This window comes from Mustela lutreola, chromosome 3 (assembly GCF_030435805.1).
Source record: "Mustela lutreola isolate mMusLut2 chromosome 3, mMusLut2.pri, whole genome shotgun sequence".
NCBI lineage: Eukaryota > Metazoa > Chordata > Mammalia > Carnivora > Mustelidae > Mustela > Mustela lutreola.
This window is the reverse complement of record NC_081292.1, coordinates 183,216,151-183,241,014: the sequence shown is the minus strand read 5'-3', so window position 1 is coordinate 183,241,014 and position 24,864 is coordinate 183,216,151. Positions and strand designations below refer to the sequence as shown.

Below are 24,864 nucleotides of genomic sequence, written 5' to 3'. Positions count from 1 at the left end.
CCCACATATTTTACCACACGTCCTGTCTCAACAGGACCCCAGGGTTTCCCTCTCCCTTCCCCCTCTCTGGCTCCAAGTCTCCAACTCCCATTCGCCCCCTCTCCCTGCTCTGGGCTCGCACCCTCCCCCTTTCAAAGTCCTCTGTTCCCTCAGAGGCAGCAATCCCCTATGGGATGTTTACACAGCCCCAGAGTCAGAAACACTGCAAACTATGAGACCTTTGGGGAGTCACATTCCAGGAAAATGAGAAGCTCAGTGTCACTTTCTTTCCCCCCCGCCGCCCCCCCCAAGCCCTCCCCGCCTCGCCCCCTCCCCGCCAGGGTGTGTATGTGTGTGCGTGCGCAGCGTACTCACTGCGAGGACACATGCCCCAAGCTCACTTATTAACTCCTGAAGGTCCTGCATGCTATTACCTCAGAGAGAACTTTAGGAAGATGGGGCAGGGGTGAGCAGGGAAATAAAAATGTACAACTTCTTGCAAATTTTTATAACACAACAAGGAAACAACTTCCCATCCAAGACCTACGTTATCCTTGACCCATAACCCAGGGGGGAAGTGGAAGCCAGGAGAACACAGAGCCCGGAGGAACCAGTGGCTTCCTGGGGAACGTAAACCCGGGAAAGCTGAGGAGTATCCAGGGCAAACACGGGTTACTTGGGTGCTGTCAGGGAACCCCACCATCAGAATCTTTGGGGACATTACGTAGTACTACGTATCCCTGGACCTGAGTCCAGGCTCACTGAACCAAAGCCGAGGGTGGCAGGAACATGCTTAACGGGCTCACCAGGTGATGTGGGACCCACTGACAGGTGATGTGAGGAAAGAGCGACCCATGGCTCCTCCCCCTTAGTAATCGGAAAACGGGCCTCCACAGCAGGTGGTAGAGGCCAAAAGCAGAATGGGGTGGGCCCCGCTGCAGGGAACAGTCATCAGGCTTGGGAGCCCCAGCTTCCCAGAGTTTGACCTCGGTGTTCTCATTCAACAGCGCATCCAACAACATATGCTTTAGGTGTGTCTTCTCAAGGACGAAAGGAGTCAAGTGTGACATAGCCGCCACGCAGAGGACACTCAAGAAACAGTGGCCACAGAGTGATTGAAATGAAGAATCCCGTAAAACTAAGAGGAAAAAAGTAGGGTCCTTGAAAAAGCCAACAAAGTTGACAAGCATTTAGATAGCCCGACCAAGAACAAAAGAGAGAAGACCCAAAGTACTAGAATCAGAAATGGAACAGATGTTCCTGCCGACCTCATGGAAATAAAAAGAATCGTGAAGGAAGACTACAATCATATGCCAATAAATTAGATAGCCAAGAGGAAATGGACAAATTCCTAAAAAGACACAAATGTCCTGAGGCGCCTGTGTAGCTCAGTCGGTTAAGCGTCTGATTCTTTATTTTTTTTTAAAGATTTTATTTATTTATTTGACAGACAGAGATCACAAGTAGGCAGAGAGGCGGGCAGAAAGAGAGAGGCGGAAGCAGGCTCTCTGCAGCCCGATGCGGGGCTCGATCCCAGGACCCTGGGATCATGACCTGAGCCGAAGGCAGAGGCTTTAACCCACTGAGCCACCCAGGCGCCCAAGCGTCTGATTCTTAATCTCAGTTCAGGTCATGATCTTGGGGTCATGAGATGGAGACCCACATTGGCTCCACGCTCAGCATGGAGTCTGCTTCGGATTCTCTCTCCCTCTCCCTTTGCTCTTCCCTCTCTCTCTCTTTCATATATAAATAAATAAAATCATATTTAGAAAAGATACAAACTTCCAAAACTGATTGAAGAGGAAACAGAAAACCCGAAGAGACCCCTAACAAGTAAAGAGATTGATCTCACAATCAAAAAACTGCCCACAAAAAAAAAAAAAAAAGAAGAAGCAGCAGCCCAGACTCAAACTGTTTCACATGTGAATTCTACCAAACATTTAAAGAAGAATCAATATTAATTCTTCCCAAACTCTTCCAAAAGTTGGAAAAGGGGCAAACACTCTCCAACTCATTCTGTGAGGCCAGTATTACCTTGATGCCAAAATCAGACAAAGACGTTATAAGAGAAAGAAAACTAAAAACCAGTATCTGTTATGAACAAAGACACAAAAACCTTCAACTACACACTAAAAAATAAAGCCAGCTACATTTAATAATAATTACACACCATGACCAAATGGGATTTGCCCCAGGAATGCAGGGCTGTTTTCACACCTAAAAATCAACTAGAGTAATCCTATTCCATAATTAAATTCCTTAATACAATCCATATCAAAGGAATAGAAAAAACAAAACCACTGATCACCCCAATAGATGCAGAAAAAGATTTTGACAAAATCCAGTAATATCTCCTGATTTATAAAAAAAAAAAAAAATACTCAATGAACTAAAAATAGAAGGAAATGCCCCTAACAAAGAGTATCACAAAAAAAAAAAAAAAAAAACACAGCCAACATCATGCCTAACGGTGAATAAAGCCAAGAATGAGATTAAGATTTCTGCTCTTGCTACTTCTGATCAACACGGTATGGGAGGTTCTAGCCAGCAAACTGGAGGGATGAAGGGTATAAGAAATCAAAAACATCCAGGATAGGGGCACCTGGGTGGCTCAGTGGGTTAAAGCCTCTGCCTTTGGCTCAGGTCATGGTCCCAGGGTCCTGGGATCGAGCCCCACATCGGGCTCTATGCTCAGCGGGGAGCCTGTTTCCTCCTCTCTCTCTGCCTGCCTCTCTGCCTACTTGTGATATCTGTCTGTCAAATAAATAAATAAAATCTTTAAAAAATAATAATAATCCAGGATGGAAAGGAAGGAGTGAAACCACCTCTATCCACAGATTACATGACCTAATATATTGAAAATCCTAAATAATTCACTTAAAAACTTTTAGAACTCCCCCGAAGCAAATAATGCATCATATTTTTTTAATTTTTTTATTAACATATAATGTATTATTAGCCCCAGGGGTACAGGTCTGTGAATCGCCAGGTTTACACACTTCACAGCGCTCACCATAGCACATACCTTCCCCAATGTCCATAACCCAACCACCCTTTCCCTAGCCCTCTCCCCCCAGCAACCCTCAGTTAATGCATCATATGTTAATAAAAATAAATAAATAAAATAAAAAATAAAAACTATTAGAACTAATGAATTCATCAGGTTGCAGGATAAATCTCCAATGTTCAAAAATCTGTATTTCTACACACTATGCATGTATTTCTATACAGCCATCTGAAAATGAAATTAAGAAAACAATTCCCTTTAAAGAAATTCCATTTCTTCCATTGAAAAGAATAAAATACTTGGGAATACATTTTACAAAACATACTCTGAAAACTACAAAACCGTGTTGAAAGAAATTAAAGAAGTTCTAAATAAATGGAAAGACATCCCACGCTCCTGGCTCGGAAGACTCAATAGCGTTAAAATAGTAATACTCCCCGGATGGATAGATTAAATTCAATGCAATCCCTATTAGAATCCCAGCAGGTTGCTTTGCAGAAATTGATAGGCTGATCCTAAAACTCAGGGACCCAGAACAGCCCAAGCAATCTTCAAAAAGAAGACTCACACTTCCCAATTTTAATACTTACTACAAAGCAACAGTAATCAGAATAGTGTGCTACTAGCATAAGGATAGCCATATGTATCAATGAAATAGAATCAAATCCAGAAATAAACCCACACACCCAAAGTCAATTGATTTTTTGACAGGGTTGCCAAGATCATTCAGTGGGGAAAGAACAGCCTTTTCAACAAATGGTTTTGGGACGACTGGTTAGCCACATACAAAGGAATGCAGTTGGGCGCTTACCTCATACCCTATATAAAAATTAACTCGGGGTGTCTGGGTGGCTCAGTGGGTTAAGTGTCTGCCTTTGGCTCGTGTCATGATCTCAGAGTCCTAGGATCAAGCCTCACATCTGGCTCCCTGAGCAGCAAGGAGCCTGCTTCTCCATCTCCCTCACCACCCCTGTCTACCCCCACACAACTTTTAGCTCACGCACTCACCCATGATCTCTCTCTCTCTCTCTAATAAATAAATAAAATATTTTTTTTAAAATAACTCACAATGGATGAAAGACCTAACTGCAAGAGCCAACACTATTAAACTTTTCGATGAAAACTTAGGGTCAAATCTCCATGACCTTGGATTTGGCAATGAATTTTATATATATAAAATGACTTTTGCTTTTGGTGTCATACCTAAGAATTCATTGCCAAATCCAAGGTCATGAAGATTATATATATTTGCATATATATATATATATATATATATATATATATAAACACACTGTATCAAAATTTTGCACTTTTGTGCTACAAAGTGAAAGGAACAACCCACAGAATAGGAAAAAAAATACCTCAAATCAAATCTGATAAGGGACCTGTATCATGAACATAAAAACAAAACTTACAACTCAATAATAGAGACAACCCAATTTTTTAAGTGGGCAAAGAATCTGAATAGACATTTCTCCAAAGATACACTAATGACTAATAAACGCATGAGAAGATGCTCAGCATCACTAGTCATCAGGGAAATCAAAGCAAAACCACGATGAGAGGTCACTTCCTATCCACTAGGATGGCTAGAATCAAAAAGTCAGATAAGCTGCGACGAGGAAGGGGAGAAATGATAACCTTCCCCCATTGCTGGTGAGGATGTAAGATGGTGCAGCTATGTCATGGGCTGGACTGTGTCCCTCTAAAAAGATATGTTGAGGTCCCAATCCCCAGCATCTGAGAGCATGACCTTATGCAGAAGTAGGTTCTTTACAGAGATAATCAAGTTAGAGTGAGCTTCTTGTTGTGAGCCCTAATCCAACATGCCTGGTTACTGGAGACGAAATGAGAAGACAGAAGTACCACTGATTGCCAGCAAACCCCCAGGCACTAGGGAGAGGCAAGAAAGGATCTCCTCTACACCTATTAGAGGAGCATGGCCCTGCCAACACCTTGATTTTGGACTTCCAGCCCCCAGAAATGTAAGACCATAAATTCCTGTTGTTTAAAGTCACGAGTTTGTAATACTTTGTTACAGCAGACGTAGAAAACTAATAGAAGCTACTTCCAAAAACAATCTAGCAGTTCCTCCAAAAGTTAAGCAGAATTACCCTACAACCCTGCAATTCCACTCCTAGGCACATAGAACTGGCCCTTGAACAAGGGGGTTAGGGGCACCAACAGACTGAGCAGTGAAAATCCCCATTTAACTTTTGACTCCCCCAAAACTTAACTACTAATAACCTACTGTTGACTGAGAAACCTCACCAATAACATCAAGTCAGTTAACACATTTTTTTCATTGAAATTGACACATATATTCCATACTATAGTCTTACAATAAAGTAAGCTAGAGGAAAGAAAATGTTAACAAAAACCTCATAAGGAAGAGAAAATACATTTACCATCCTATAAAAATCTGTGTATAAAGTGGACCTGTGCAGTTCATACCTGTGTTTTTCGAGGCATCCAGGAGAAATGAAAATATACAGTCACAGAAAGACTTGGACATGAATATTCATGACAGCGTTATTCATGATAATCGAAGATGGAAACAACCCAAATGTACACCCATTGATGCACAGGTAAACAAAATGTGGTAGACTCTCGTGATAGAATATTATTCAGCTACGAAAAGGATGTGTCTTTAAAACATTACGCTAAGCGAAAGAAGCCAATCACAAAAGCCATACATTTCTATTATTCTATTCATATGAAATCTCTAGAACAGGGAAATATGTTGGGACGGAAAGTAAATCACTGGTTGCCCAGAACTGGGGCAGAGGTGGGGGGAAAGAATGGAAGGACTGAGTAGCAATAGCTATCAAGTACAGGTTTCTTTTCAAGGGGACGAAAAGATTCTGACACAGATGGTCAGTGCCAGACCAAGAGAGAAATGATGGAGACGGGTCTTCGGAAACTGTAGACCAGTGGTTCTCAAATTTGGCTTCCAAGGGGACTTACCTGGCAAGGTTTTCATTAAATCAACTTTATCAAGAGAGAAAAAATACAATAAATGCAACCCTTTTAAGGATATAGTCCAAGGAGTTGGACAGATGTATACATCTGCATAACTATCACCACCATCAAGATAAAGAACATTTCTATCACCCAAAAAATTTCCCACACACGCTCTGGCAAGCTTCCCACCACCCCCAGTTCCAGAAAACTACTAATCAACTTTTTTGCCATCATGGCTTCCGACTTTCAAGAACTTCAGAAAAATGGAATCACCTAGCATGCGCTTCTGTGTCTGGCTTCCTTCCCTCAGCAGTATCATCAACATTCACTCACAGTGCCATGTGCAACAACTGTTCATTGCTTTTCGTCGCTTGGTCATTTTCCACTAGCCCACAATATCACATGTTTCTCCACTCATTTGTTGTTGAATATTTGTTTTTTTCCAGTTTGGGGTTATTGTGCATAAAGCTGCTATGAATATTCATGTATTTTGTGGGCATGTTTCCATTTCTCTCTGGTAAATACCTCGGAATGGCTTTGCTGGGTCAGGCAGCAAGTGTGTGTGTAACTTCATAAGGAATGGTCAAACTGCTTTCTGGAATGGTCGTACCATTTTACATTCCCAGTGCTGGTTGCCACTTTAAAAATTCCCAAAGCCTGATCTTGCCCCAAAGCAACTAAATTCGACTCTTACAGCCCTAGGTGACTCTCCTGTATAGATAAAGTCTTTGGGACCACTGCTATAATCTCAGGAGCCCTGGGGCAAGCAAACAAGCAAAAGACACATCATATTTGCCTGCACCATTTCCTCGTGCCTTCTTGATAATGGACAGAAAAGAAGAAACACATAAGCCAGTATCTTGTCAAGTCCACACTTTGCCCTGTGTTGGTCACTCAGATTTTCCCCACCTTCCAGGAGTTAGAAGGCAGGAAGAATACAAAATAATAAATATTGGCAACTTTTTCACCACTTGATCTAGAACGTGGCATATAGTTGGGTCATCACTCTCAGTGCTCCCGAGAGCCCTACGAGATAGGTCCTACTCTCATCCCCGTCCTAGGAGGGAACTGGAGCACAGAGAGGTTAAGGAACTTGCCCAAGGTCACACAACCAATTAGGGATGCACTCAGGATTTAAACGCAATACTCTGCCTTCAAGGCTAAAGAACAACGGATGGGTCCTGGGGCTGTGAGCCTCCCCCAGTCCAGCTATAACCCGGAGCAGGAGAGTACCCCAAGCCTCCAGCACAACCACGAAGGAAACATAAGCAGGTGTGTTTATGAGAGAGCGGGAAAGGTGGTGTGTCGTAAGACTGAAAGGCGGGAATTCATTATAGGATTTCCTTTCCTTTCAAGCTTCAAGGATGAGATTTAAACACTCTGGTACAGGAGAGGAGACCAAGTCATTGCTGGTGCTTGGGACAGGGAAGAGCCAGGGTCTGGGAAGCAGGAAGGAGAAAGAGAAAGAGAAACAGGAGGTGAGTAGAAGCCGCCTGGAGGCTGAGGCGGGGACAGTTTGCCTGCCCAGCAGTCGCCTGGTACCTTCCTTTCATTCACATCTGACCTGGAATGAGCATTCTGCTGGACGGAGCAACATTTTTCACCTGGGATGAAAATTTTAAACAAGGGCAAATCAAGAGCAAGAAAAACATTTCTCAAAAACATATTAGGGCTTAGGGAAACGGTGTGGGCTACGTGGGTACCCCTCAGATCATCTTTGCAACTTTTCCGTAAATCTAAGACAACTCTACATTTACAAGTTCCCTTTAAAATAATAGGTAAACAGATGAGAGTTAGCTAGTTTGATAAAATGCACCTGGAGGGGCGCCTGGGTGGCTCAGTGGGTTAAGCCGTTGCCTTCGGCTCAGGTCATGATCTCAGGGTCCTGGGATCGAGTCCCACATCGGGCTCTCTGCTCAGCAGGGAGCCTGCTCCCTCCTCTCTCTCTGCCTGCCTCTCTGCCTGCTTGTGATCTCTGTCTGTCAAATAAATAAATAAAATCTTTAAAAAAAATAAAAAATAAAAAAAAAAATAAAATGCACCTGGAGGTTGTGGAATCCTAGAGCAGGGGAGCGAGAAGAAACACAAAACGGACGAAAATCTGCCGTGTATATATACACACTGTGCGTATGCTGGAATAAACGTGGAAGACAAATCCTGGACCATCCATTTTAACCCTCAACAGGAGCGAAGCAACTGGGGACAGATAAAGACCCCATGAGACAGATGGATGGGGACTAAGGAGGCTCGGATCTGCCTCCTTCAAGGGATTCGCAGTCGGGAACTGGAGGGTGGCATTTCCATCCACTGGGGTGACTCTCCAGTGCCCAAACCAGCCCTCTCTCTGTCTGTTTCACTCTCTTCCCTTCTCACTTGCTCCCTACCCATGGATTAGGGCAGTGCCAGAATCGCATAGAAAGCCTCTGGCCCTTAGCCAAGTCGGCTACCCTCTCCAGGCCCCAGTCTTGGATCTATAAAATGGGGCTGCCATGAGCCCAGCCCACCTCACAGAACCGAGAAAGTGAATGAAGATGTTTGTGTATTACAAATTTCTGTGTCGACAGAGATGATTAAAAGTTCCTAGTCACGTCTGTTCAAAATAGCCCCGTCGGTGGCGCCGTCGGTTGAGCATCTGATGCTTAGTTTCAGCCCAGCTCATGATCTCAGGGTCGTGGGATCGAGCCCCATGTCAGGCTCTACACTCAACATGGAGTCTGCTTAAGACTCCCTCTCCCTTTCCTTCAGCCCCTCCCCCCTCCATGCTCTTTCTCTCTCTCTAAAACAAATAAATCATTTTTTTAAAAAAAGAGTAAATGTACTGTATGATTCAATTTATAAGAAGTTCAAAAAGAGGCAAAACTAATCTGCGATGGCAGAAGTAAAACTAGAAATTTCCTTTAGGGGATACTGTCTTGGAGGGGTGCAAAAGGGCACTTCCGGGAGCTGGAAATGTTCTAGATACTGATCTAGTTCATATACAGGTACCAACTTACTGACGTGTGTACTTGACGGTACGTGAGTTATACTCCCGCTAGAAAATGTAAATGACTAAACGTATATGGAGCGTGAATCTCCGTCAGAAGGTCAGAGGGCTATTTGGAAGGATATTACGAAATGATTTTGCTGCTCCTTCTCTCCCGCTCTCAAGCCCTCCCTCATCCCCACTCCTCTGCCTCTCTCTAAATAGGAACCTCTTGTTCCTCAACATTCCTTTATTCCACTCCTTTACTCCTTCATCGGACCCCTACTATGAGTCAGGAACTATTCTGGAAGCTGAGGGTACAGGCTAGCTCTCAGCCCTCCTTTGCGCAATTAAACAGGTACTTCATATCTACTCAGGGGCCCCTGCTCAGCAGCAGGGAGCATTTCTCTCAAGCAGGTCCCAGTGGCAAGAACTGGGCACTGAATACCTGAGATCCCTTCCAGTCTTCACCTGTGGTTCAAGAAAGGAGAAAGGCGCCTACTGTGTGCTGGTGTGCATTTATTTCTCTACAACACAGGTCACAGAGCTGGAAGGCAGCAGGGATAGAGGGACAGGTTTGATTCCTACCTCTCTGCCCTTCCCAACACTGCCAAGGACCACCCTCCCAGGAGCCAGGTCAACCTGGCCCTCTCTCTGAGCATCCGTGAAGTCGGCCTCCAAGGTGGCCCCTCCATTGATTCCTGCCTCCAAGTAATCATGTCTTTACATAGGTCCCTCCCATAGTCAATGACGATGACCTAGACAACAAACAGGATTCTGTAAACATAACTGTATTTGTCTTCCAAGGAGAGGACAAAAAGACATTGTGGCCAGCACGTTGCTCTCTCTTGAACCACCCACTTTAAGGAAGCCAGCCACCATGTTGTAAGGACACTCAAGCAGCCCCATGGAGAGCGCCATGGGGCAAGAAACTAGGACCTCCTGCTAACAGTCCACGTCAACTTGATAGCCACATGAATGAACCACTTGGAAGCAGCTCCTCCAGCACCAGTCAGGCCTTCAGATGACCACAGTCCCAGCTGATGTCTTGACTGTCGCCCCACGAGACATCCCCAGCCAGAACCAGCCAGCCAAGTCACTCCCAAATTTCTCACCCATGGAAACTGCATGGGATACTAAATGCTTGTGGCTGCTTTCCACTACTAACTTTGGGGGGAGATTGTTACATCCTATTGCTGTGTAAATAATACAGCCCCTCTCAGATCAGATCGTGGTTCATGTTGCAAGAACAGTCCGGAAGGTGGCATGTTAAGGCATCCAGAACTACCCACTCTCCAGAGGGGTGACCAGTGCAGGCTGAGTTTGAGAGGACAGGAGAGAACACACATATGCAAGAAATCCCCAGCATGTGGGAAAAGAGCTGTGAAATAAGAAATCAAGCAAAGCAGAAAACTTGGCACCTTCTTCCCTAGAAATTTCTCACACACTCCATCTATCTCGGTAAATGGAACCACGTGCACCCAGTGACTCTAGCCAAAAACCTGGGAGTCATCCCTGGACCCATTCTCTCTCACACACCCAACATCTCATTCATCAGCCAAGTTCTGGGCTCTACCTCAGAATGTATCCCAGATCTGGCCCCTTTTCACTGCCTTTCCGACAAGCACCATGGACTAAGCCACCAGCCTCCCCGACCTGGACTATGTCAGCAACCTGCTGGCCCATCTCCCTAGCCTACCCTGTGCCTGCTCAAGTCCAGAGCAGCCTTCTCAAAACAGAGATCCGATCATGTCCTATGTGCTCCAAATGCTCCAGGGCTCACTATTCTCCAGTGACGTGACCTTCTTTCAAGCATTTGATAAGCTCATCTCACCTCGGGGCCTTTGCACTTGCTCTTCCAACTTCCAGGTCACCAAGGAACATCAACATTTGAGTCTCACCTCATGTGATCCTTCCTCTGAAAAGTCTTCCTGGGTCACATTAGCCTAATCACTCTCTAACACACTGCTTTAGTTCATTTCCTTCATAGCATGTTTATCCTACTTACTGTCTGTCTCCCCCAGGAGAATGTCAATCCCATGAGGGCAAATGCCTTATCTGTCTTATATACCCAGAACACTGCCTGGCCCTTGGAAAGAGCTCAGCAAGCATTTGTGTAATGAGCCCTGTCTAGAGGTAAGGGGATAGATGAGATGACCTCCAAGTTGATCTGGTTATAAAATCCAGAGGACAGAGCTCTGCTGTGTGCGCTGGGGCTCCCACCGCCCTTCCCAGCAGGAGGAAAAGGCAGGGCAGTAGTAAGATCTGTGGTTTTAGGGGAAAGACTTGCCAGCTGGGTGGAGTGCACGCCACCAGTGCATCCCATTTCCTATAGAGGAAAATCCTCTAAAAGGCTCTTTCTGTCTGTCTGGCCATGCCCTGCCAGTCCACCTCTACCCTCTGGGCTGTCCTCCAGGGCTAGGCAGAGCAGAATTTTGCTACAACCGACAGCCTGGGAGATTCTGAGTCCCCAGCATTTCCAAGAATTGCCAGGCAGGTTATGCCCCCAGAAATCATTTCTGGCACCCCTCTGGCATCTCAGCCTCCATTCAGCCAGACTCAGACCCTTCACTGCCAGTGTGTTCATTCCCTCATCCTGTCTAAAGGCATCTGCTGCGGCAAGAGACAGAAAGCCAAGGGGGAGGGGCAGAGAAAGATTAAGGAACATCAGCAAGATGGGATCTTTAGAAGGAAGCACCAAGGCCCAGGGACAAAGATGGTGAGGAGTTACACCAGGATACCTTGGGAAAGTCATTCACCCTTTGGGTGCCTCAGTTTCCTTATTCATAAAACAATGGGATCTTTCAGCCTGTTTTACGCCATGATAGATTAAAAGAATAAAGTCAGATAATGCACTGAAGTGCCTTCTAAAGCCCAAAGCGCTGTACAAACATTCATTGTTATTAAGAGAAGCAGGTGCAGAAGGGAAGAGAGAAAGGGAGTAGACAGGGGAGGAGCGAGAAGGCACAGCCTCTGGGGTTAAAGGGTGGAGAAGCTCTGCTCTGGATGAACAGAACAGGGAGGCAGATGGAGGGAGAAGCAGAAACTCACTGCCCGCCCCCACCACAGGAGACAAGGCTGTGAGAACCAGAAAAGCAGAAGACGATGGGAGGGACAGCTCTCCAGGTGTGCCCATTGTGAGCCAGGCCCTTTGCACTTCTGCTAGGAGGACACTCCTACCTGGAGTTTACCGATGGGGAGACGGCCCCAGCAAAACCAAGGATTTTGCTTGAGCAAGGTCACCAGGGAGGAAGATCTGTCGCAGATCTGTCCGCTCCATGAGCACCCTTCTCTAAAATAATCCTTGGCGCTTGGAGTGACCGGTTGATGATAATGACCAGTTACTCCATTCTGGAGCACCTACCTTACGTCAGGCACTGTCCTGGGCACTTTCACACCCATTATCCCATTTCATCCTCATAATAACCTCTTCTTATTCCCATCCCCTCGAGGATGAAACAGGCTCACAGAGGTTGCATGACTGGCCCAAGGTCATTCGGCAAATAAAGAAGCAAAGGATGAGATGAACCAGATACTGAGTCTCCACTGCCCCCTGCATGCTTTTGAAACTTCCTCCCTCCTCCTTCCATTCACTGAACTCCTTCCAGAAAGATCTGGGATGAACAGCAAAGGTGGACTGCAAGGGCAGGGGAAGATGAGCCATCATGGCGGGCGGCGCAGACGGACAGGTAAGGCCCGGCATTTCCACCTCCAGAAAGCTGGCCCATGTGACAGAACAGCCGCCCTCCCAGATAAGCCATCACAACGCAGCACTCTAAGAAGCCCGCTCCTGACCCATCACCCCTCTGTCCAGGCCTGAGAGGATGCAGCAGGGCTCCAAGCCAGCCAGGCCAACCCTCTGGCCTTCTTGCCTCCGTTTCCTTCTCTCACCTAGGCCAGCCTTGAAACACCAATGGGGAAACTGAGGACCAAAGTGCCACCTGGCCAATAATAAGAGTGAGATGATCTTGAGAGAGGTTCTGTGCCCAGGGAAAGCCTGACCTCCGACCTCATCCCCACTTCCCCACCTATCCCGTTTCCCCGCCACTGGCCTCCTTTGGCTGTGGCCCCCATCCCAAGTTTTTCCAGACTGCCTGAATTGGGCCAACCAGGGCTCTGTGCCGCCTACGGGATAAATGAAATGCATCCCCCTCCTCCTTCATTCCCTGAACCAGCGCCCCCTCCCCCAACTAAGGGAAATACTTTCAAAAGTCCCCTCCCTGGGAGCTTGGTCCCTGCCAGGCACCTTCAGGAGCTGCTCAGACCCCGCACAGCGGCCCCCCACCCCTGGGCCTCGCCTTCACCTTGACCCGAGCCCGCTCCCGGCCCTAAGCTTTGCATAAACAAAGAGCAGGGCAGGGGGACGACCCGGGCACCGCCCCCGGCCCGCCGGCGCCCCCTGCTCCCATCCCGGACCGGAGCCAGTCCCGTCCCCGAGCCCCCCCGCCGAGCCTGCCGGCCCGCGGCCGCTTACCTTGGCCTGGCATTTCCGATGACAGGAGAAGCTGCAGACTGCGAGAGGGCGAGACACAGAAAGAAAGTTTAGCCGCGAGGTATGAAATGGAAACTCGGGCGAAATCTCCTCCCACCCCCGCCCGCACTCCGCTCTCGGGAGGGAAGGAGGGAAGGAGGGAAGGAGGAACGGAGGGAGGAGGGGGCGGAGGGGGGCGGCTGCCGCAGCTCCCCGGGGCCTGCGGGGCGGGAACGCCCGGGACTGCGGACCCGCGGGCCGCGGAGGCACCGAGCCCCCATTGCCAGAGCCCCCGGGGCGGGGGGGCGGGTGCGGGGAGGTGGGAGGGGCAGGGGGAGGGGCGGGGGGGGTACCTACTCCCCTGCTGGATCTGTGCCAGGGGCAGAGGTGGCCGGGACCCAGGCCCAGTGGCAGCCGGGACCCAGGCCCAGTGGCAGCCGCGCCAAGGAATAGGGCTTGGGATGGGGTGGGGGTTCTCCCATTACATACACACCAGGCAGGCAGGCAGCCGGCAGCCCAGGAACCGGGATCGTTGACTCTCCCCCAGAGAGAGACGCACACACCCAATTTACGGTCCAGGAGAACCTGGGTGCACACACACATGCACACTCACACTCACCAATAACCACTATCCCCGTGCACCCGGCCAGACATCTACACATACACATATATATACACACATAGCCTCACACACACTCGCACTCATACTCATGCCCCAGGGAAACCTCTGACTCAGGGGCACCAGCACACACACTTTCACAGGACACCCCCAGCATACAGCGCGACACAGGCATTGGACACGGACACACGTATAGATGAGCCTTACGCAGGCTCACAAACTCCTTGTGCATCATTTGAAACACACACACACACACACACACACACACACACAGCAGACTTAACTCTGCCCTCCCACCACCAGAAGCTGGAATCAAATTTCCTATGGGGTTCCCTCAGTCTGGAATGTCCCAGCCCTGCCTGCCCCACCCCCAGGGCCCTCCCTGGGGTTTGGTGGTTCCCCTCCCACCAGGTCTCACTGATGGGGTGAGGGGTCTCCTGAGCTGAGCTTCTGCACTGACTTGACCTTGTTAGCTGCTGAGATGGGGCGGGGGGGGGGGGGTGGTGGTGGTAGGAGTCAGGGAGGCTGGGGAGAGCAGCCCCAACCCCAAATCTTTGACAAGCACAGCCCTGGGCCACAGCCCGCTGCCATGGCCTCTTGGATCTACAGCTCGTCCAACCCCTCTCTGGCTTTGAGCCAACCTGATTCTCAGCAGAATGCAAAAGGGGGAGACTGAGGCATAGATTAAGGCCCAGAGCTGCCAAAAGAGGGCTGTCCATACTAAGGCTTCTGATTGGTCTGTAGGAGTGGAAGTCTAGGATGTGACCTTGGCCACTGGCCCTGCCTGGGACCTTGTTCTCCCAGAACCTAGTCCTGGCCCCAACTCAGGCCTGTGACTCAGCTGTTGCTGAGCAAGCCTTTCCAAACCCCACCAGCCACCCAGGCCAGCTTGGGAACTTCTGCACCCCTGACCACACCAGGACATACCCACCCCTGGCCACCCAAATCAAATCATGCCCATCTGTCTAGCCTTTCTGCTTCTCTCTTGCCTTACCCCACCCCACCCCTACTACCCCAGGATGGCAATTCCCCTCCAGACACCCCAGCCCCACCCCCATGCCTTCTCTCCTGGCCTTGGAATGTGGAATTGAGAAAGCCTCAGGCCATGTGGCTTGGGCTGGCCCTTCCAGCCAGGCAGGCGCCCCACTAGGCCACTACCTCCAAACAGAAGGACCTTTCCCCTTCCTCTGCTGATCAAATCCCAACCCTCCTGGAATAAGTCCTGGGCCCCTCCTCTGTTCCCTACCTCCTCACAGCTATCACCACACAGAGCACATTTCCCCCACCGCCTCGGTCCCTATAACTGTGGGCTCCTTCAGAGGAAGGACCTGTCTCTCTCTCTTTCTCTCACTACACAATACCCGGTACATAGTAGAAGCTTAATAAATGATTAAGGAGTTGGACCTGACTGAAGATCTCCCCTGGAGTTTATGTGTTCCCCCATTTAATCATTCCCACCCCACTCTCAGTTTTCCCTTGAGCCATACCCTGCCTGCCCCCAACATTTCATGATCCATCACAAAAGCATTTCCTAAGTGTCCACTCTGGGCCTACTGACCCCAGTCAAGATACCAATAGCACAATGACCTCTGGGACTCCAACTTCAAGTATCTGACAGTTGATAGAATGCGCCAAACCCTTTCCTACCTCAGGGCCTTTGCACTTGCTGTTCTGGCTGCCTGGACCATTCTTTTTCACCCCAGCTGTCTGTCCGTTGCTCACCAAGCCAAATCCTTCTTCTCCTTCTAGAATCCACTGAAAGCCATCCATCTCCTCCAAGAGCCTTTTCCTAACCACCAAATGACATTAGGCACCTCCAATATTCTTTCTCGGCAAGACCCTGATAATTTCCTTCTTAATACAGTTCACAGTCTGAAGTCAACATGGGTAACTACTGCTCGCTTATGAATAAGTCTGCCTCCCTACACTAGACCTATGAGGGCAGGGAGCATGCCTGTCTCATTCACACCAAATCCCCAGTAGCTAGAACACTTTCTGATCCAGCCCCTGGGATGCACAGCTGAATGCAGCATCTTTGTGGAAATGGCAAGAAGGTGCCCTTTCTCCAGGCAGACCCAACTCTGTACCTGGGTGCATGGTCTGGAGAGCAAAGCGTGGCTGCTTCCAGCGCTCTCTTGGGTAGGTGCCCTTGGCAGTGAACAGCCTGCTTGACCGTCCGGGGCAGCCCCGCCTGTTGCACAGTGGGCAGACACTCAACAAATGCCCTTGGGTGGAGGACAGATGGAGAGATCATTGGGCAACTGCAGTACAGTGAGCCGAGGGCTCCGTGAGTGCTGGAATGCAGAGGGTGCCCTTGAGAGCTCTCCAGTGGGGAGCAAAGGAAGACCTTCCCCAGGCCCCAGCCCGGAACACAAAAGCTCCTCAAACTCCACTCAAGTGGCAGGTTCCCAGCAGCTCTGCCGGTGGATTTGTACACCTTAGGAGCACCCATGCCCACCCCCAGAGAGGCCCTCTTGGACTAAGCGCCCTCCAGGAATGGTGCCCCCTAGTCTGGCCACCCTTCTCCGGTCTCCCCCAGGGGGCAGTATTTCCTACTCTAACTGGCAGTTCCCCTGCTGTCACATGGAATTTGGGCATGCCACTTTCTGCTGGCTTCCCACTTTCCAGATCCATGGCACGTTCAAATGTGCTCCAGGAAGGGAAACTGCGGCAGCCAGTGTTTTCTGCCTCCTGGAGGCACGCCTTCCTGTCATCCTCTCCCACAGTGAACAGCGCTGGCTTATGTACCCCGCTGAATATTGTAGAAACACTGGCATGTGACTCCTGCGGCTCTGTCATCAAAGGCATGGTGTCTTCAGCCCTGGTGTCTCCAATCACTGTCTCTGGGGGAAGCCAGGTACCACCCAGGATGCGTGAGGACCCCCAAGCGATGCTATAGAGAGGCCCACATGATGAACAGCTCGGGTCCCCCACCACCAGTCAGTGTCAACTCGGCAGGCGCGTGACTAAACCACCTTGCAAGCAGACCCTCCGGTCCCCGTCAGGCCCTCCGATGACTATGACCCCAGCTGACATCCTGACTACATTTGCGAGAGGTCCAGACCAACCCATGAAGCCACACATGAAACCCTGACCTTCAGAAACCATGTGAGATCATAATTTCATATCTGTGGCAAATTGCTAAGTTTGGGGACAAATTTGTTGTGTGGCTCCAGATAACCAACACAAAGACCACAGCCCAGGACCCCTCAGAAAGCAAGAGGCTAAAGGCTGATGCTGGACACTGAGGCCAGAAGGCATCTCCCCAGTCCTTCCTTGCACACCAGGAACAGGCATGTTCATCTCTGAAATTCTTTCTTCCCTTCCCTTCCCCCTACCAAGAATTAGTCATCATATCCCAGAAAGTAACTCCAAAGAGACTGTCCAATCTCCCTACCTCCTGCTAGTTCAGACCAATTAATCTTCCCTGGGTCCTGTCTCTCCTCCAGCCTTCCCCGCCCCCCTTTAATCCACAGAGCCACAGGCCATTCTCAAGTGCAAACTGACCACATTGCACTCCTGCTTAGAACGGTCTTGTCCAGCCCCTCAGCACACTTATAACGCCCTTGCCGCCTCTTCCAGCCACTGCCCCAAAAGAGATCTGCCATCCTGAACTCCCCCAAAGGACACTGAATCTAGTATGTCTGAAATGGGGAACTCATATACATCCTCCAAGACCCGTTTCAAAAATGTCCCTCCCTGAATAATCAGGCACTCAAAGATGATCCCTCCCTCCTCTCTGCTCCCAGTGAGGTCCTGTTCAACCTGGCAGTTTTGTGTCCTGCCCCTCCTCCAAGCACAAGGTCTGACATACAGATGGGGCTCAACAAATGTGATGTAAATTTAAAAACTGGAAGAATTCTTCCCAGCCTAAACCACTGGGACCGATGCTGATGTTCTGGGGCAATGGAAGAGCCACCGGAGAGGGTGAATGAGCCCCACTTTTCCGCTCCAGCCCCTGCTGGGAGAGGGCCAGTGTGGACCATGGCCAGTGCTTTCTGAGTGTCTCAGGACACACACCACCCATGATCCAGCCTGGTCCAGCTCTCCATGTACCCGCTTTCCTATCTGGCTGCATGGAGACTGGCTCTCAGCCCAGATGTTGGTCATGCTCTGTGACCTGGGACCAGTAAGCCACTCTGAATCTCTATGTTCTCCTTATCTGTAAAATGGGGGCAATAGGAGCATCTTTCCCAGGGTTGTTGTGAGAATTGACGGACTTCGTGTGTGTGGCTGGCCCCGAGGATGCTCTGTGGAAGGTTGTAGCTGGTATCAGCATTGGAGAGCCCCTGTCTCCTAATCAGGACACCGGGTTCTAGTCCTGAGGACCATCTTACAGCTGTGTGACCCGAAGCAAGTACCTCCCACTCTCTGGTCCCCACCACACCCTGCTGACTCACACTCGTTAGTTAGCCTACATTAGCCCTGAAAGTCCCCAAGCTGCTGAGCCCTAGAACAGAGGATCCTCAAGCCATCTCCCCGCTGCGAGAGCCTGGGGCAACCCACTGGTCTCTCCACCAGTCACCACTTGTCTCTTCCTCCCTCCGACAATGGAATCGTGAGCAAGCCTGGGTTCCGACCCCGAACTCATCCCAGACTCTATGAAACACCGAGCCTGCGGTGGACAGGGAGGCCCACTCTGCAAAGTACCCCTCCTCACTGTGGGGAAACTAGGGCAAGAAAACGCGGCCTTCCCATCCTGCTGGGCTTCGCGCTTGAGTCCTCCCCAGACACACATCCCAGGACCCACCCAACCTTGGTCCCCTGGCTCCCGCAGAAGGCTGGCCTCATAAGCCAATGACTCCACAAGATGAAGCCCCCTGGGGAGGGATCCTGTCAAACCAAAGCTTGGTAGAGCCCCAGGAGCCTCATCTCTGCCCATGGGTGTCAGTATGCCCCCCCATCCCCGCCCAGCAGGGCCCAGCCAGTGGCAGGGCTGAGAACCTCAGAGTGTGGAGGGGTCCACAGGTTACCTGCTGGGATGGAAAACCGCACCCCCCCCCCAACCCCATTCTGAGCCGGCTCCTGCCTCGCAGGGCTGCTGGGACTCTGTCCTGAGGTGGCTTCCTGCCCTCCCGGGAACACAGGAAGCCAACATTGTTGGGATCTAAATGGCCTTTTCCTCCCAGCCTCAGCTCGGAAAATGAGCACATAGCCTCGGTGTGCACCTGACCCCAGCAGGAACTGCCCACACCCCCAGTGGGCCTCAACTCTTTTCTCCAGCTGGCAGAGAGACTGGCCCAACCACCCACCTGCGCGCACAGCCTCACGGCCTTTCCCTGCCCCACTTATCTCCACAGCCTGGCCTGGAGGTGTGTGACGGTTTCTATGATGTGTCAGCTCAGGTAGGCTATCTATCATACCGAGATAGTTGTTCAGCATGATCCTAGATGTTTCTGGGTAGGGGCTTTTATGGATAAGATTAACATTTAAATCAGCAGACGTTGAGTAAAGCACGTTAACCTCCATGATGTGGATGGGCCTCATCCAATTAGTCGAAGGCCTGAATAAAACAAAGACTGATTTCCCCAAGCAAGAAGGGACTCTGCCAGCTAACTGGTTTTGAATCTGAACTGCAACTCTTCCCTGGGTGTCTAGCCTGACCACAGATTTTGGATTTGCCAAGTCCCCATAATTGCATGAGCCAATTCCTTAAAATAGATTATCTATCTATCCATCCATCCATACATCCTGTTGGTTCTGTTTCTCTGGGGTACCCCAAGTAATACAAGGTATCTCAGGGCATGGCCAGGGGTGTGGGTGCCGTGTGGCTCTGAAGTTCAAGCAAGAAGAAACCTTCTTGATGTTCCCATCCAGTGGTTTTCAAACTTTTATGCAGATGGAATCTTACGGGGAACCTCAGTGATCTTGGTCAACATTGACTAACTGCTTGATCTGAGCTCTTTATGTGTACATATTATCTCATTTAATTCCCGAAGTAACCTGAGGAGGGAGGTGTGTTATGTGTCTCATTTGAAAGGAGAGGTGACTGAGGCTCATACGGGTGACACGGGCTGCTCGAGTTCTTACTGGTAAGGGGCAGAGCTGGGATACGAATCCAGGACGTTTGGGCTAAGCGCAAGACCACCATCCATTCTGCCTCCCAATATGTCTAACCTCTAAAACCAGAGCAGTTCTGATTAAAGTGTACAGGAGTTCCAGAACCCCAGCCCTTCAAGCCTTCCCCCTTAGGTTTCCCCATTTCCTACCTTCTCAGACCCCTAAATAGTCTCCAGAAAAACCTTACAGGTCTGTTGGATGAGTTTAGAGCCTCTGATCTAGTCCAATCCGTCCTTTAGAGAAATGGGAAAGCTAGGCCCAGAGAGGTTAAGTTTCTCACCCAAGCTCACACAGCCGGGCCATGGCAAGCCAGGACTAGAACCCATGGGTCTTCCCACCCTACCAGGCTGCCTCTAATGACCCCAAAGAGGTCCTCAGGCAGAGGGTAGAAGCTGGAGTCCCCAGTGAATTAACAAGAGGACAAAGAGCTCCCTGCAACAAGGTTTCCCCACATCCAGCCGGTAAGGGCTTCTGGGTAGGTTTGTCCCATTGCCTAATAATTTGCCTAATTATCTTTCCCAAGTGCATCCCCCTTGGGGGAAACAGCAGACGACTTCCCCGATCTTCCAGGTCAATCAGAGGCATTGAGAAGAGAAGTAATCTAAGCCTTGCCCCCCCAATCCAGGCCTAGATGGCAGCCCTTGGGCTCTTAAGCTGGCATTGTGGTCTCTTCCCTTGGGCTTCAGCCTAGCAGAAGGCCAGAGCCCTTTGGCAAGGCTGTAGCCTCCCTAGAGCACTGCCACAAGCATCTGTGAGAAACCTGTTGTTTGAACAGAGGAACTCCTACACATCCGTCAAGACCCAGCCTACATCTGCCTTACCTGATGAACCCTGGTAGGAAAATCTCTGCTAAGTCAGAGAGGACCTTTCACACACACCTCTCTGTCAGTTTTGCTGCCATTTTCTGTGATTGTCGGGTGGCCTGACTGCCTCTCAGGTCAGGGGCTGGGTCTTGGCTCCAGTACCTGGCTCCGCATCAGGCCCAGAGGGGGCGCAGTTCACCATCAGCAGATGGACACACGTGTGTTTGCAGCAGGTAAAGCGACCACCTCCACTGGGACAGTTAGCAGGCCTTCACAGACTCCAACCAGGGAGATTTCCAGATCTCCCCTTCCCCCATATGGCCCTCAGTGCCGTTCTTGTCCAGCCCCCTCTCTCTAGCTGAGGAAACTGAGTCCTGAGCGGTGACATAACTCACCTGAGGTCACGCAGCCTGTGAGTGGCAGGGCCACAAATAGAGCCCAGACCCCTAACAGAGGCCCGGGCCTCCTCTCCTGCCATTGTCTCATCCGTCCGTCTCCCCCAACACGGACACTTAGTCCCTAACGCCAGCATTCATGTTACAGCCACACACAGAACCTCCGTGTTCCTCACAGTCACCACCTGCCCAGGGACCCGGGACAGGGTTTATTATTAACCCCACAGCACACAGGAGGAAACGGGCTCAGCGAAGAAGAAGACTGGCAGCCGTCTCACAGTGACCTCTTGGCCTGTTTATCAGTCACACTTATGCCTGAATGTCCTGCCACCTTAGTTCAGGCAGACAAGCGCCCCAGTTTCTCTAGATCTAGGAAATTGTCCTCACTGCCCCTGCCTGCAGGACATCCCTCAGTGCCACATGCCCCGTGGAGAATGAATTGACAGCCTTGATGTTCCAGACACTCTGCCCCTCATCACCCCCAGCCACGAATCCAGAGGGTAACCATTCTGTAACCCCAGACTTGAAGCCCCAGAAAAGGAACCAGAGCACAGCAAACCCTGGGCTTGGCAAACAAAACATGACCTGGATTTTAGTCCACAATCACCCCCTTCACCAGGGAGCAACAATGCATATCTTGTGGCCCTGGATGGATGGATGGATGGATGGATAAGAGCATCTATCCAGCTTGTGCCACCTCCCGGTTTCAAAGCACAGAGAGTCGGCTCATTGCTGCGTCGCCCACCAGTTAGTACAGGGACCCCAACACTGACCTCAGGCCAGGTGACACTGACGGTCTTGCTGAAAAGCCACACCGTAGCCTGTAGAGCTGGGAGTCTTCAATCCTCCCTTGCTGGGCCCCAGACCCCAGCCCTTCCATGGCCCAGTGCTGACACCTGGTGGTGCCTTTGGACTTTAGTCCTGGCTTGCTTTCCACTTCTCAGTAACTCATTCAGAGCTGCCAAACCAGCCCAGCAGCCCACTGGCCATCTGCCCTCCACTCTGGTTCATACCAGCAGGGCCAGGCTCCCAACCAGGTAAAACCCACGTCTCACCTCGGGAGCCTTCCAGTCCCACGGGTCACATCCCCTCTTCAACCCAGGCCCTCAAGCCAGGACCACAGACCACAGACCCAGGGGAACCCAGGACCACAGACCATCACAGAAAATTCAGCCACAGAAGTGTGCCCAAGGTCACAGTGAGTGCCGGACTTCCTTCTTCCCCACCCCTGTGCTGCCTCCTATCAGAGAAGTGCCAGCGGTCGCTGGGGTGAAGGGAAGGCACGCTGGGGGAGGAAGGAAGGATCTGGGGGGGACGCTCAGGGGTGAACTTCAGCAGGTTCAGGGGGCGGGGTCACGTGGGGCAGTGACGCTAGGAAAATGCAAAGCCCCGCCTCCAGCAATTCTGGCCTGACTCCTCCCACCTCCCCACGCTGACCCACCACCCGTCCTAGTGGGACCTCTGGGGAGGAGGGTGACACTATGCGGCGAATTTGGGTACTGCAGAAGGCCTTGTTGGCCGCTTAAATCCCATCTGGGTATCCCAGCTCTTCAGCGAAGGACCATTAACCTCTAACCCTTTGCCGAGAGCGGGACGTGCCTAGAATGTCCTGCACATGTACATTCGCACACACTCGCACGCTCCTATCCACCCACTCCCCACTCCATTGTGCCGCTGAAACTCCTTGTCTAGGAAGACTTCCCACCCCCAGGGAGCGCACCCCGACAGCCCCACTCAGACCCAGCCAGCTGTGTGCCTTGGCAAGAGTCTTAGGGACTGATCCCCAGCTTCTTCCTCTGTAAATCGAGGGTGACACAGGCACCACCCCTGCCCCACGCTGTGAGCACCACAGGAGAGCCTTGTGAGCGCTGTGATACAAAAGGCTTTGACAATTACTCTGCTTCCCAGCCCCACGCAGACTTGGGGGTGGGGAGGAGGACGTGGAGGGGAAAGTCCAGGTGGAGCCACGCGAGTCAAGGCCCAGGGCGGGAACAAGATTGGCCCCTTCGGCATGTTTGACACACTTGGTTTATGCAAGAGCCGAGCAGGGTGCAGCTGGGCTGAGTGTGGACTTGGGGGACAGGAGTAGACGGGTCAGAGAGCTGGCAAGGGGTGGATGCCGGCGGGCCTCACAGTGAAGGAAGGGGACAGGGCTCTGGCTTGGGGGCCGGGGAGGCTCCCAAGGCTGAACCCGGGGACAGACAGAACTAGGTCTGCATAGAGTCCGGCTGGGAGAGGGTGAGGAGCGGTGGGTTGGAGAGGATGGGTCAGGAGGCAAAGGGGCTGCAGTCAGCCCTCCGGGTGAGAGGTGTGACAGCCGGAATTGGCAGCAGAGAAGCTCAAACTAAATTGGGAGGCCCTGCCAATGGAGAAGGGGAGGAAGGCATCTGGCAGGGCAACTGGATGAGTGATGACATCAGGCACCGCGATCAGGCGCAGGGGCCTCCCATTGATTTTACACTGATTTTACGGTGCGATCTGGGACAAGACAATGATTTCTCTGACAAGAGTGGCAGCCAGACCCCAGGCTGGGTCAGAAGCCCATGAGAACAGTGACTGAAAAAGCCCAGCAGCCACCAACCCCACCCCGGTCTGAGCTGGGGCCTCTTAAACTCTTAAACTCACCCCTAAATTTGGTGCCCTTCCCAGTGCCAGGCATACGCCACCCACACACCTTCCACACACCCCATCCCCGTGCCAAATCACGGGACCTCCACGGGTCATCCACGTGCTCGCCGCACAACACCCACACATCCCCACGCCCCACGTGCGTGCCAGCTACACGACACCCACAGGCTGGCCGCACCCCACTCACACCCCCTCCACACGCCGTCCACACGCTCACTACGTGCCAACCACACACCACACACCACTGGGCGTATACCTGCCACAGGCCCCAGCATCCACGCATAGGCCATATGCCATCTCCATGCCACCCATCACTGCCACGTACCACAAACGCCCACAAGCTCGTCATCTGGTGTGCTCAGATGCTCAGATGCTCAGCAACCACCCCCCACGCCCCCCTGGCCAGGACCCCAAGGACATCCGCCCAGGTCCCAGGCCACCTCATTCCCCCAACGACCCACTTCCCGTCCCCCGTAGCCTGCCCAGCTGCTCACCTTTGCAAGTGCAACCCTCGCGGGTGATGACCTGACGGCAGATGCCACAGGGTTTCACCTTCTTGAAGGTCTTCACCTTGAAGTGGTGAGTCTTGGGGGCCTCCAGATCCTCTGGCTGTGGGGGGAGAGGCACAGTGATCAGGCCTGGGCACAAGGCCGGGAAAGGAGCCGGGGGAACTCGGGGATAAGTGGGCCAGGACTGGGGAAAACAAGAGGTGAGAGAGCCCCTTCAGGGGTGACAGGCCTGAGCCTATTTCTGGGAGGAGATGCCCCAGGAAAGAGAGCTGAACAGGACCCAAACCCAAACACTGAGGTGGGCGGCATACGGGGACACTGATTTCACATGACTTACTCAATACAATTTCACACACGTACGCCATGTCACCACACTCCAGAAGACTCTCTCATAGCCGTCCCAGTCAATAGCCCCCTTAGGTAAATACTATTGTGACTTTTTTAAAAAGATCTTATTTATGTATTTA

The 24,864-nt window shown here is 51.0% G+C and overlaps 1 protein-coding gene across 7 annotated transcripts in view; it reads right to left on the bottom strand.

Moving 5' to 3' along the window:
* Window positions 1-24,497, bottom strand: part of TNS1 (tensin 1) — a 179,698-nt gene extending 155,201 nt beyond the window's left edge. For 3 of the 7 annotated variants that reach the window (XM_059168080.1, XM_059168081.1, XM_059168082.1), the window contains exons 1-2: window positions 24,383-24,481; window positions 13,387-13,424 (exon numbers count right to left, since the gene is read on the bottom strand). The gene's annotated coding sequence lies outside the window, so the exon portion shown is untranslated. Of the gene's footprint in view, window positions 1-13,386; window positions 13,425-24,382 lie in introns of all 7 variants that reach the window. The other 4 variants (XM_059168078.1, XM_059168077.1, XM_059168079.1 and 1 more) reach the window with 3 other exon arrangements.
* Window positions 24,498-24,864: the final 367 nt, after the last annotated feature.